Consider the following 14,631-nt stretch of genomic DNA (forward strand, 5'->3'; position numbering starts at 1 on the left):
GTCCCCCTGTCACTGCCAGAATGGCTAAGAGGAAAGAGGACGATTTCCCCCCGGGTGCAGAACAGAAAAGATCGAGGCCAGGGCCATCGCCGGGGTCAGGGTCAGGGTCATTTTCAGATGGGAGCTCGGACGAAGAGCCGGAGAGGGCCCCTCCTCAGAATCTGTCTCTTGGATGTTCTACTTCTCATTCGGTCTCGGGGGAATTTGGGGTCATTGAAAGTATTCAGTTAGAGAACTTTATGGGCTATTCTATGCTTGGACCTGTGAAATTTGGATCTAATGTCAATTTTATGGTGGGACAGAGTGGGAAAAACGCATTGTTAACAGCTCTTGTAGTTGGTCTTGGTGGAAAATCGTTAGGATCGTCTTTGAAAGAGTTTATAAAAGATGGGGAGGTTTCAGCCAACATCTTCATCAAGTTAAGGAACAGAGGGGACTATGCTTTTAAATCCGATCTTTATGGGGACTCAATAACTGTGCACCAGCACATCAGTTTGGATGGGAGTTCAACTTATGAACTAAAAAGCCATTCAGGAAATGTGGTTTCTTCCAAGAAAGAGGACCTTATTGCCATTCTTGAACGTTTTAAGATACAGGTAGATAACCCGGTGTCTATTTTAAGGGAAGAGTTGAGCAGGCAGTTAATGGATACTAGAAATGATGGTGACAGATATAAATTGTTTATGAGAGCAACTGAGCTTGAACAGATGAGAGAAGATTACTCACAAATTATGGAGAGAAAGGCCAGAAACCAGCATCAGATAGAACAAGGAGAGGAGCAGCTGGAGGAGCTCAAACGGCAGGGAATAGAGATAGAGGAGCATTTTCAAAATATGGTTACCTTGAGGAAGAAATTGGAGGACTTGAAAAATGAAATGGCTTGGGCTCTAGTGAATAAAACTGAAAAAGAAATTGACAGTATGATAGGTAATATAAATATGGAAGACCAACGTACTATCATATTAAATCAGGAACTGGAGGCTTCAAAGATCAAATTTAGTGAAGCAGAAAAGAAGTATAGAGTTGTTCATGAGAACATGCAAAAGTTAAGTGAAGAAGCTGCTGAATTAGAGCCCAAATGCATTCAAGCAAATGAGGATGCCATGAGAACAGACAGGGCCTATTGTCAAGCAGAGGCTTTCTATAATTTTTCTGAAAATGAATTTAACAAATTAGACAAAGTTTCAGAACAGCTTCATAACCAGATTGATGAAATGAAAAAGAACCTAGAACAAGCAGAGTTGGAAAAACAGAACAAAATTTCCGTGTTGAAAGAAAAGATTAGGGACTTTAAGGATCAAGAAGATACACTTGTTGAAGAAATAAAACAGCTTCATCAAGCTATAGAAAAAGATGATAAAGAACATACTCAAATCAGGGAACAAGAATCATACATGCAGCAAATACTGAATGATGAACAAAGACAGCTAGAACAATTGAAAGACTGTAAATCTGAGCCACTAAAACGATTTGGAGCCCAGATTCCAGCCCTTCTTGAGGCTATAGAAGATGCCCATAGACAGGAGCTCTTTACTTACAAACCTATAGGCCCACTGGGAGCTTGTATTCATGTTCGAGACCCTGAATTTTCTTTGGCTATTGAGTCCTGCTTAAAGGGCCTTCTTTCTGCCTTTTTTTGTGACAACCACAATGATGAGCAAATCCTCCAGGGGCTGATGAAAAAGCTTTATCCATCAGGCTCTACACGACCACAAATAATCATTTCAGCATTTGACTGTGAAGTTTATGATGTAACAGATAGAATGGCTTATCATCCAGAATTTCCGACAGTCCTCACTGCTTTAGAAATAGACAATGCAGTGGTGGCCAATACTTTAATTGACATGAAAGGAATAGAGTCAGTGCTGCTTATTAAAAGCAAGTCTTTGGCTTGTACAGTGATGCAGGCTCAGAGGCCCCCCAAGAACTGTACCAAAGTTTTAACTGCCGATGGTGATGAAGTGTTTGAGCGACACTATTACGCATGTGAAGGATTGAGGCCTGTTTACTTGGGTGATATAGAAAGAGAAATAAGTAATTTGGAGAAAGATGTGGAAACTAAAGTAGAACAGTTGTCAGCATTTCAGCAGCATGTGTGTTCACTTGAAAAGGATGTCAGGAAGAATCGAGAAACTATCGATAGTCATTATCAGCATTTAAAAGAGATAAAGATTAAAGTAATAAGTTTCACTTCAGAAATGAAAGATCTTGAAGATGGAGAACAAAACCAGTCAATAGATATCTCAATTCTAGAAGACGAAGCTCAGGAAATTAAAGAGGAGATAAAAGAGGTTGAGGAAAAGATGAAAATTCGAAGGGAAGAGATGGAGAAATTAAGGCAACCCAAAATAGATGCTGAACAGAGACATGAAGAGCTTAAGGTGAAGTATAATCAAGTTTCAGAGTTAGTAGAATCCATCAGGGGAGAACGAAACCGGGCTGCTTTAGAAGTGGACACCCAACACCAATCAGTGCTGCATTATGAAAATAGGCTCAAGCAACACCTAGATTCCCTCCAGCTGAAAAAAGAGGAGCTGGCCATGAAAGAGAGAGAACTTGAAAGGGAGACTGCTCAGGCCAAATACATCTGCCCAGAGCGTAAAGAAGTCACACACACTGCCTCTGTTCTTGACAGAGAAATTAATCTGTTAAGACAGAGGATACAGTCAGAAAACTACACTCACAGAAGCCGAGAAGATATAATGAGACAGTACCAAGAAGCAAAAGAAAGGTATCTAGATCTAGATAGTAAAGTGAAGAATTTGAAAAAGCTTATTAAAACTATGGAAGACATCTCAAAACAGAGATATGAAGCATACCAGAAACGTAGAAGGAATCTTTCTATACAAGGTAAATTGTACTTTGACAGCTTACTATCTCAATGGTCCTTCCATGGGGAAATTCACTTTGATCACGCCAATGAGACACTTTCTGTAATGTTCAATCGCGGAGATCCTGCTTATAATGACATGCGGAACTCAGCAGGAGAAAGACACTACTTTTCAAACTTCTTGCTCATCGTTACTTTGTGGTCCATCACAGAATCCCCCTTCAGATGCCTGGATACATTTGATGTCTGCTTGGACAATGACCACAGAAAAATTGCAATGGACATGATCCTCAGGATAGCACATTCCCAGGAACACCTCCAGTTCATCCTGATCACTCCACAATACGTGAACTCTCTCCCCCCAAATTCACTCATTGAAATCCTCCAAATTCCAGAACCTGAAAAGGCTGGAGCAGCCCTGACTTCCAAAGCAGTCAGTCCAGAAGAAGAAGATTGAATTTGTGATTTAATGTGATCGTGCTGTCTGCTCATTGTGGTGTTTTATATTTTTTTTCTCAAAGTGTCTGCAGTGTAGTGTGAAAAATCTCCCTACTTTGAAGAAATAATGTTTAATAATTAAAAGTATTTCAGAGAGGCAGTCAAGATGGTGGAGTAACAGAAAGAATAACTCCTCCACCAGGACTCCTCCACAAAGATCTAGAAAACACACCAGACCAAATTCTGACCAGGAAATCCAAGAAAAAGTCACCAGCACTGGGCAGCTGAAGGAGAAAGACAGAGATCTGTAGACATTGGGGATGGGGACTTGCCAGGAGCATCTACAGCACCCAGGGACTGAAAGAAACTCGAGACTGGGCACCTGGTGAAATGGGAATAAATTTGTTGCCCGTGACATAACTGACTCCATTTTTTATTAATCTACTGTTTTGTGTTGAAGTGGTTTGGTGTTTGTTTTTCAATATTAAAATAAGTTTATGTGTAGTATAGGTTGTTAAATAATGTTTGTGTTTATAAACAACTGATAAACCTATGGGATGCCCTTATATGACAGTCCACCAATGGGGAAATTTTGTAAGCAACCTCACCATTAACTTATGTCATCAGGTATCAATGAAACCAATTGATAAACAAATTATTCACCAGCCACCAATCCAAACTTGGGTATGACCAGCTAAAAACCCATAGCTAGACCTGTGAGAACCCACTGGAGGCCCCAGTCTTCAGCCTGCCCTTGGGTTGAGACTGAGCCTGGCTCCTGAGAGCCAACTTGAGACTCAAACACCCACATCATGTTTGCTTGAAGACACTGCTGATTGACTGACAGGGATTTGCAGACTTGCCAGCCAACCACCACATCCGGAGACAGACAACTTCCATCTGGGCTGCGAGAAGGAACTTTTTCATTGAATACCAGTTCGAGACATACTAAGTGGCAAGCCCTACGAAATCAAGTAAGTGGTTTGTTCATAGTAGGTTTAATGGGTGTTTTTCGTTTGTTTTTCTTACCTAAAAGGTAATGTAAACCAGGGGTTGGTACATTATGACCCCAGGGACCCAATCTGGCCCTCCTTCCTTTTCCTCTTCTTCCTCCTCCTTTTTCTTCCTCCTCATCACTATTATCTATTAAATTCTTAGGGATAATTTGAACTTCAAAGGGAGTCTCTTTCTCAGCCAGAAGGGCTAGATTTTGTTCTCAGTATATGAGCAGAGACTCCCCTCTTGAAGGACTGGCATTGTTAATTGTTTATTATGTCCAGACAGTAATGATTGAGAGTAATCACAGATCACAATTCTCAGTCCATACACAAGGACTAGGCTAAGACTTAGGCCAGGGGTAGGGAGCCTGCATCTTTGAGGTCACATGTGACCCTGTAGGTCCTGAAGTGTGGCCCTTTGACTGAATCCCAACTTCACAGAAAAAATCCCCTTAAGAAAAGGATTTTTTCTGTAAAATTTGGACTCGGGCAAAAGGCTACACCCAAGAACCTATAATGCCACAGGTGGCTTGGAGGCCGAAGGTTCCCTACCCCAGACCTAGGTCATTATGTGGAACTTTCCACGGGCTACAGGAAAGATAAAAAATTACTTAAAACTCAAGTCAATAAGATCTTTAAGGATACAAAGGCTATGGAAAATTCATTCTGGATTGGTGGATAAGTTTAAAATTATTGTTCCACCTCCCATTGATTTGGGAAAAGAGGCAGCAAATTCTCACAGAAAGAGCCAGAATGTAGTGGAATAAGAGCCATCCCCTCCCCCCCCCAGCAGCTAATTCCAGTAGAGACCAGTGGGGTGGAGAAATAGAATACAATCTGGATCACAGATGGGCTTGGGAAGTGATTTCAGGTCCTTTGAAGACACATTACATACAAAGATGTGCTAAGTTGTGTTTTTTTTATTTTTTTCTGTTTAACAGATGTGTATGTGCTGTGATTTCATCATTGGTGCCTTCGTGACCTACTGCTGCTCATCCTTGCATATCTCATCACACATCCTATCCTGTGTATCACCTCAGAGAACCTTCTTGCAGCCCTTTGCAACCAAGAATGACTTCACCCTCTGGTTGGTTGTTTGATATCCAACTGTTCCTGTAAATCACAAATACAAAACATTGCCAATATGAGACTGGGAACTGCCACCTACTTAGACACCCCATTGGTAGAGGGGTTACAACCTTTGGACTTGCCAGAGACACAAGAAATCCTCGACAAGATTGCTTAAGCACCCCTGAGAGGTTGTGCAGGCAATCAGAGACTTTAGCCATGCCTGGCCTTATGAAAAACGTGCACATGATAGTGATCACCAGATAGAAAATCCCAGGCCATTGGCTTGAAATGAGAAAAAATTAAGAAGCCTAGTAACATGTTCTCTTCTAGCAATTCCTGGCTTGGTCTTGCCATGAGAAAACATGGGACAAATGGAAAGACCTATTGTCACTGTATTAAGAACATATTCTAAAATGTGTTAATGCTAAATGTAATATTGATGCTTGTGTGTGCCACATGTTCTAACTCTAAACGATATAAACATTGAGTGTTTGGATAAGTGGTAATTACAATCTTATTTATAGACCATCCTAGATGGCTGTTGGGATAGCCAGCAGCCAGAGGGTGGATGGTAGTGAGAATACATTTGTTACCTTGCATTTTTTATGAAGTGTTCTTATGTTTGGTTTTTGTAGCTTCTCTTTCAATATTAAGATAAGCATATTGTGGTATGAGTTGGTAAACAACCTGTGTGTGTTCATAAACAACTGATAAATATATGTGACCCCCATTTAGGACAGACCACCAATGGAAAAATTTGGTAAACAACCTCACCATTAGCTTGTGTCATCAGATATCAGTTTGTGGATAAGGGAAGAGTTCATGAACAAACCAGAGATAGAGTGGATCATGGGAGGTAAAATGCACAGTTAAATGCATTTATATTAAAATTAAAAGGTTTAATACAAACAAAACCAAACCAATGCAGCCAAAATTACAAGGAAAGCAGAAAACTGGAAAAAAATTTACAACACGTTTTTCTGATAAAGGTTTCATTTCTTAAATATATAGGTAATAGAGTGAAATTTGTTTAAAAATAAAAAGAGCCATTCCCCAATTGATAAATGCTCAAAGGTTATGAACAGGCAGTTTTCAGATAAAGAAATCAGTACTATGAATGGTCATAGGAATAAATGCTTTAAATCATTAATAATTAGAGAAATGCAAATTAAAACAAATCTGAGATACTCCCTTGCACCTATCAAATTGAGTAACAGAAAATGACATGCTAAAGGGGACTGTAGGAAAACAAGGACACTGATGCAATGTTGGTAGAGTTGGGAACTAGTTCAACCATTCTGGAGAACAATTTGGAACTAGGACTAAAGGACTATAAAATTATTCTTCCCCTTTGACCCAGCAATACCACTACTAGGTCTGTACCTTCAAGACATCAAAGAAAAAGTCAAAGGACCAAAAATCTATGTACCAAAATATAACAGCTCCTTTGTTGATAGCAAAAATTGGATGCTGAGGGGGTATCCATCAGTTGGGGAATGGCTGAACAAGTTGTCATACATGATTGTGATGGAATGCTGTTATTCTGTAAGAAATAATGAAGAGGATGGTTTTAGAAAAACCTGGGAAGACTTACATGTCCTGATTCAAAGTGAAGTAGCATTGTAGGAGAACATTGTTCAAAGTAACAGTAATATTGTAATAATAACCAACTGTGAAAGACTCTCATCGAGAGGGTGATCCAAGACAATTCCAAAGGACTCACAATGAAAAATGCAATCCACCTCCAGAGTGAGAACCGCTAAATTGAGTGCAGATTGAAGCATATTTTTTTCACTATTTTTCCCCCTTTTTTTTCCCACAACATGGCTAATGGAGAAATATGTTTTGCATGACTTTATGTGTATAATGAGGCAACTCAATGGGTGGGGGGAGGGGGGAGAGAATTTGGGACTGAAGAAAAAAAGTTTCAAAAACAGTTAATATACTAATGTTTGCATGCTGTTAGTGAATAAAGTTTGATTGTTAGCATTGAGAAGTGTCTCTTTCATGTTTCTGTCACACTGGTTAGCATATGTAATGGTAAATTGGTTGGCCCCTACAATGTGCATTCCACTGGGGCAGAAAGACATCCCAGGGTATCCCTGAACTCGTGGAAGGTGCAGGGATGGGGGCCATGGGGCAGCTCTGTCACCCACTACCCTGGTCTGGGTCAGACCGAGCAGGGACATAGGCACATTGGGGTGGTGGAGAGGAGCGGTCACTAGCCAGATGCACAGCCGTGTACTGAGCTTGGATCCAGTTAAGGAACAAACAGTAAGCCAGGATTCCAGGTGCAGATGGGGGCCTGGCTTCTAGCCTCTAGCCCAGGGTGGGATAAGCTGAGCGGGAGTCCCAGACCAAAGGGGAGCCTGTAGTCCAGTTGCTGTGAAGCTGTGGAGCCTCCCAGCCAGCTGAGTCCAGCAGCATTCTCCTGAAACTCCCAAGCAGGGCCAAGCCAGTCATCCCCAAGCTGGGTCAGGAACTTGCCCAGCTCACACCAGGAGGTAAGTAAGTGAGCAGACTTTGCCCTGGATCACATCCCTTTGGGAGCAGTGAAAGCTTGCAGGTCCTCAAAGGATACCTACTGTCCCCTGAGGTCTTTCAAACTTGTAATGCTCCCAGAGTGATGTTGCTTTTTCTAAGATCACAATGGCTATTCCTGCTTTTTAATTCACCTGAAGCACAATAGCTTGTCCTTCACACCCTTATTTAATTATGTGTATCTCCCTATTTCATAGATATTCACTGTAAACAATATATTTTAAGATTTTGGTTTCTAAGCCATTCTGCTATACTTTTCCTTTTCTGGGGGGTGGGGTTCATCCCATTGAAACTGAGTTATGATTGCACTGAACATCTGTCACAATCCTTCTCCTTCCCTGCCTGGCTCCAGGAATTGAAGCAGTTTCCAGAAATGGCAGCAGGGGCCACTTGGGGGGAGGGGAGGAGGGAGGTTGGGTGGGATGGTAGGCTGGGGGAAGGCTGGAGAGCTGGCGGCCATCTCAGAGGGAAAATTAAAAAAGGCTTGCCCTGTAGGAGCTCAAATTCAAGATATGACAACCCCTGAATTTTCACCCTGAGTTGGTTTAATTCAATAGCTACAAGTCTCTCCTTGCTTCTTATTTTAGCCTCTTTCTGGAAAGAGCATTTCTTGTTTGGGAGTCCAAAATCCCTTAGACAATCAGCTCACCTAATACACCTACCTGTAGCCTTGAGCACTTTGTAGAAATAAATTATTCCCAAGAAATGAAACTAGTCCCATGAGGCAGAAGAATAAAGAACATGCCATTGGGACCTAGCCATTGGGAATTTCTTTGAAGAAGCTGTTAATGAATACAGGCACAGCTCTACCAGGCCTAGTAATTTGCAGATAGGGAAGATATGGGACCTAGGGATGTTCTCAACAGAATATACCCATGATCAGTGGATATTTTATTCATTTACATGATTTTTTTTGCCTTTTTTTTGAGGGGGGAAGGCAGGGCAATTGGGGTTATGTGACTTGCCCATGGTCACACAGCTAGTAATTTACATGATTTAAAAAATAATTTATTTTTCTTCTTACTATTGGATTTTCCATCACTTTAATTTCTGAATATATTCCTCCCATTTGCTCTACCCAATAAACCATCCATTATAACAGATTTTGAAAAAAAGAAGGAAAAAACCAATGCGAATTAGTTCATTTCATGTAGCATTTGTTTTTTAACTAATGTACTTATTGAATAATATTGGGTATAAGTATTGAGTTTATCTTCTCTACATATTAGACTATAAATGCAAAGTGGTCAAGGACTGCATTTCTCCCTATGCCTAGGATGATATTTCTACAAATGGTGAATGAGAGGTCCACCCATTCTGGAAAGCAATTTGGAATTATTGTATAAAAATTATGAAATTTAACAGCTGGAAATAGAGCACAAAGACTTCCAAAAAGATCCCTGTACATGGTGACCCAAAAGTCTTAGTGTAGTTTCAAGCTCTTAAAGCTTTAATAACTGAATATTTATAATGAATAAGAAAATATCTGTCACAACACTTTGTGTTAGCAACCATTCAGAAACAAACGATGGAAGAGGACATGCCGCACTCAGAGTAGATGAGTGGCTGGGGGCCCTGCCCTGAAGAGAAGCAGCATGGCCTCAACTCCAGAGTTGTTCCCTTGAACTGAGATGGTCCATGTGAGAAGCTTATCCTGCCTCCTGGATTCAACTTTTTATACAGAATTTTAAGCAGCCCCAGCTGTTGAATCCAAATGAACAACATTTCAGCTGCTAAGAATGATATAGAATAGGGAGAAGTGTAAAGGCCTGAATTTGGGTTCTAAAGATTAATGGGAAAAGTACAGGCTGAGAGAGCTGGGCATACCAGACCATGACAAAGATTTGACAATTTTAGAGTTATCTAAGGGACGTGGAGTTCAGAAAAGCTAATTTTGTCCTAGCCTCTTATAATAGAAATATAGTGTCCAGGATATAGAATCTGTCTTCCACCCTCCACTGCTATCCCCCATGGGGTATAGAAATACATCAAACTCACTTTGAATAGGAGGGTGGGTGGAATGAGTCACAAGCATAATGAGGAAGGGGACAACCTTACTGCTATATTCTTTCTTGAGAAGCACAGTGTCTGGGTCTGGACACTTTATATCAATGTATTTTGGGGTAGTCTCATTTTATTCTCTTTTTCTCCAACCATTTAGAAGTTATGTGACTATATAGTCCTTTGTTTTACTTTTGTCTTTGTATAGACAACCCCTAGCACACTGACCATCACACAGCAAGACCTTAAGAAATACTTGTTGACTGATACACGTTGAGGCTAATTGAACATGTGTACAATGTTTCAAAAATGTAGAGTCCATTATTTAAAAACAAATTGCAAGAGCTAAATTAATAAATAATGAAACAAATCTTCCAGAGGAAAGAAGACAGGCATTCATTGAAATTTATTACATGAATTTTAGGCCAACAATTCCAGCTCTTTTAATACATAAATTCTTCTCATTTCATGACCTCATAAAAATTTATCCTTATTCTCACTGGATAGAAGGAACTCTAAAAATAATAATTTTGGACAATCACATCTTTTTCAGTTAAGTGTTATGTATAGACAGGAATATAACTTTTTAAAGTTTACAAATGTATATAAAAATTTGTAATGTTGAGATGTTAACAGGGGTCTCGAAACATTCTTAAAAAGAAGTCCAAAATTCTGATGTTCTATACAACAGAATACAATTTGAATCACTAGTTCACTAACAATCAACGCTTCAAGCAAGAAGATGGTTTCATGTTCATTTTACAGATGGACAAACTGAAGTCTAGCAGTGACAAAACACAGTTGCAGATGCTCTTGGTTCCTTTTTTCCTACGTTACAATTTACAGTTCTGCCTCTTAGATATACTTGAATATGGTTCTAGATTCCCTGAGGTAAGTATTGCCATTCAACTGATGCAAATCAGCACCTCTTCTATGCCTTAAAAGTGGTCCCCAAATGGCTTTAATCATGAATCCTTTTCAGTGACAAATTTTTGAGTATGCACTTCCAAAATACATCTCTGTATTTATCAAGTATATGTGTGTACTACTGAACTATGATATTATGTGCATGTTAAAAGAGAAATTCAAAGGATGAGATGAAGATAAAATATTTTAAATTAGGCAAATCTCTTCACCTCCCTGTGTCTCAATTTTCACCTCTATAAAATGAAGAGGGGTGGGTCACATCACCCCCCAAGGCTCTGGGGGCCTCATGATGTTGTGATACTATAACCCTCTGATTTCTCAGTAGACCATACTTACTATTCAGATCAAGTGAGAGAACCAGTGTCAATCCATATAGTAATATTAGGAAAGTTCAGTTTCTTTTCTTTTTTTCCAGAAAAAAAGAAAAATATGAGTTGTAATATTTTCTTTCCACACTTCAGTGGACTGTCTTGCATAGCTCCCTGCTGGAGATTCCACTTTGGAGACTATTAACTTAGCAGATGGTCTTTGAGACTTTAAAAACATTCCGTTCCTTTGTGGTCAACCTGATGATCAGCTTCATTGACCTTGGCCAAACTGATCTTGGAACAATCTGTTACTGTGGTCAGGCTTGAAGCCATTTCCGGCTGGGTACGACCTGTTAGAACCTGAAACCTGTTAGCATAACCTCCTGGAATACAATGTCATCTCCCCATCACGAAGAGACTAATGCAGAAAAATACATTTTAAGAAATATGTAACATTGGAGACATACTTAGTAAAATAAGAAATAGAACACAAACATCAACACGAATTATTTTTTATTCTAGTCTTATTTAGAGAAGGTGCCTATAGGTGATCTCCCATTGGTGGGAACAGCAAATTAAACTAAACTTCTCTGATAGTTGACTTCATATGGCAGGAATCTGGTGTGGCAGGCATTAGAGGAATGTGTCTTTTCATCTTATCTGATTCAACTCCTTCCTCCTATGTGCACACATAAAAAGACACAAACCAGCAGGCATTAAATCTTATTAAAACAGTGTAGGCCTGTGACATATCTTGAGATCTTAAGAAGTCAGGCAGTCTTTCCTTTGCTTTCAAGTAGTTTAGGTATTATTTTCATCCTTATTTGACAGATGAGTCCAGTGAAACCCAGGGAAGTTAAGAGAACCCAGGGTTACACAGCTGGTTGCAAGTTGTATCATGAGGACCAAAACACAGATCTACCTATTTCCTAGTAAAGTGTCATTTCTTTACTGTTACGATAAAACTCATCTTCCTGAGTTCAAATCTGGCCTCAGATGCTTACTAGCTGTGTGACTCTGGACAAGTCACTTAACTCTGTTTGCCTCAGTTTCCTCATCTGTAAAATGAACTGAAGAAGGAAACAGCAAATCCCTCCAGTATCTTTGAAAAAAAAAACAACAAAAAACAAAAACAACCCCAAACAGAGTAATGAAGAGTTGTTCATGACTGAAACAACCAAACAATAAAACTTTATTCTTGCTAGTTGTATGATCCTGGGCAAGTCACTTAACCCTGATTGCCCCCCCCCCAAAAAAAAAAAGAGAAAAGAAAAGGAAAGGAAAAAAAAAACTTTATAACTAAGACTTGCCAGAGTCCTACTTTGCGACTCCAAGTTCTGTAAGTTAACACAGTACAATATTTTGTTGATTTCGGTACTTAAGTCCTTCAAAACGTCATAGCAGAGGAAATACAGAATAAATTCTATATGGCATGTTCACGTAATAGATGCTCTTTGGAATAGAATTACCTTCTGATTTGGAGGAAATGAGTTCCCAGAGAGGTGGAGTAACTCACCCAAGGTCACATATAGAAATACAGAACAGAACACAGAAATATAACCCGGTAAATAGAAGAGGTTTGGAAAACCCATCTCTCAAAAAACAATATCAAATGAAACCACAGGATCATTTATGTAAATATTTTTAAAATAAATTTTAAAACTGACAGAAAAAGGAGCAATTTCCTTTTCCACAAGAACATTTTAAATCAATCAGATAGATAAAATGACTGCATGTAAAATAAGTCACTTGATTTCTGTGAAAATAAAAATATTTACACAACTAAAATTCTTATTTTAAAGTCATAAAATTGAGAAAAAAATGAATCATAGAAAGATTTATATGAATTGATACAAAATGAAGTAAACAAAAATCATAAAAGTAATATACACAGATACAAGAACATCAATGAAAAGAATAGTGCCCCCACACCACCCCTGCCAAATCAGAATTGAATGCTGTCAAATGATAATGACCAAAGTTGGTTTCAAGGAAGAGAAATGAAAAGACATTTCCCCCTTTTTTGTGCAAGTGGGGGACCATGGGTGTGGAATAGTGCATTTAACATCAGAGTTTTCCCACGTGTTGATTTTGCTGAACTGCGTTTTTTCTCCTTTTCCATTCTTTATTATAAAGGATGGTTCTTTGGAGGCAGGGAAGAAAATGTTGGGAAATGTACATGAGGTAATGTAGATGGGACAGCTAGGTGGATTACATTTGGCTAAGCAAACTCTGCTAAAGCTGACTGTGCTGTCTTCTTGATAGAATTTAAACTACCTTGATGGTAGGGATTTCTGTCTTGTAACCCAAATGGTCTCTCATTTTGAACTGCCCTATTACAGTGAAGGGCATCACCATCCTCCCAGTCACCCAAGCTCACCATGTCAGTGAGCTCCTTGGTTCTTCACTCTCCCCACATACTCGACTTGAACCTAGGCCTTTCTGCCTCACAGGCAGCAACGCTGTCCAAAGCCCCATGAGGTCAGGCATGTGGAATTGTCATCAGGATAGTGAGGCAACAAAGCTTTGAAAGAAGAGGAAAGGCTTTTTGCTTTTTGGAGGGCAATTGGGGTTGAGTGATTTGCCCAAAGTCACACTGCTAGTAAGGGTGTCAAGTGTCTGAGGCCAGATTTGAACTCAGGTCCTCCTGACTCCAGGGCTGGTGCTCTATTCAACACCTCCAAGGAAAGGTCTTTTTTAGTGGTAATTCAAAGCTATTCATGCCCCAGAGCTCTCAGCAGGAGGAAAAACCACATGACAACATGGAAGCCGCTGGTTTGAGACAAGTCAACTTTTGAATTGGGGGTCTGTGCCTCACCAGTAAGACTTGTGTGCATTAGAGAAAGCCCGAAGCCCATTGCCCCGAGGCTGTGGTGTGGAGTGGGAATAAATAAAGACCCTGGAGACTGAAAAGCTGGCTTTAAATCCTGCCTCTAACACTCACACCGTCATCACTTGGGGCAAGTCACCTGGCCTCCATTTTCTCATCTTCAAAATGAGGCGATAGGACCAGATGGGTTGAGATTGTCCTCTCCTGCTCTCCATTTCTGACAGCACCATATTCCTTCCCTTGTCTTCTCTATTCACTTCATTCACAGCTGCCCAGAAAGTTCTTAACCAGCTGTTCTAGAAGAAAAACTCAAAAACATTTCAACTCTCTCCATGTGAGTTTGGTTCTCAAATGCCTGCATCCAAAGTCAGGTATGGATTAGGAAAAAAGAAAAAAAACCAGATTTAGCTGGAATAGCACCTGCCCGTATATGGGGGAAAGGAAGAAGGGGAAAAGTACAGACACAACTTGTCATTTGTCTTTCATTCTCAAAATATGACCAAGCCGACAGACTAAACTAGGCTGAGGGTGACAGACCTCAGACCCATGGGTGAGTTAGGGAGATGCAACTCTGCTTCACTGAAATCCAATTCACACACAAGTCAAGACATCACCCCATGATGTCCTCTTTATTACTACCAAAAGTCTTCCCAGGCTTCTCTTAAATCTTCATATTTGTCATATCTT

At 39.9% G+C, this 14,631-nt stretch overlaps 1 pseudogene; it reads left to right on the top strand.

Annotated features, from left to right (window-relative positions):
• The first annotated feature begins 6 nt into the window (after positions 1 to 6).
• On the top strand, positions 7 to 7,321 carry LOC138176500 (structural maintenance of chromosomes protein 6 pseudogene; annotated as a pseudogene).
• Positions 7,322 to 14,631: the final 7,310 nt, after the last annotated feature.

The sequence above is a fragment of the Petaurus breviceps genome, unplaced genomic scaffold (genome assembly GCF_028583685.1).
Source record: "Petaurus breviceps papuanus isolate PSGF00001 unplaced genomic scaffold, PetGlider_PUasm1.0 89763, whole genome shotgun sequence".
Classification (NCBI taxonomy): domain Eukaryota; kingdom Metazoa; phylum Chordata; class Mammalia; order Diprotodontia; family Petauridae; genus Petaurus; species Petaurus breviceps.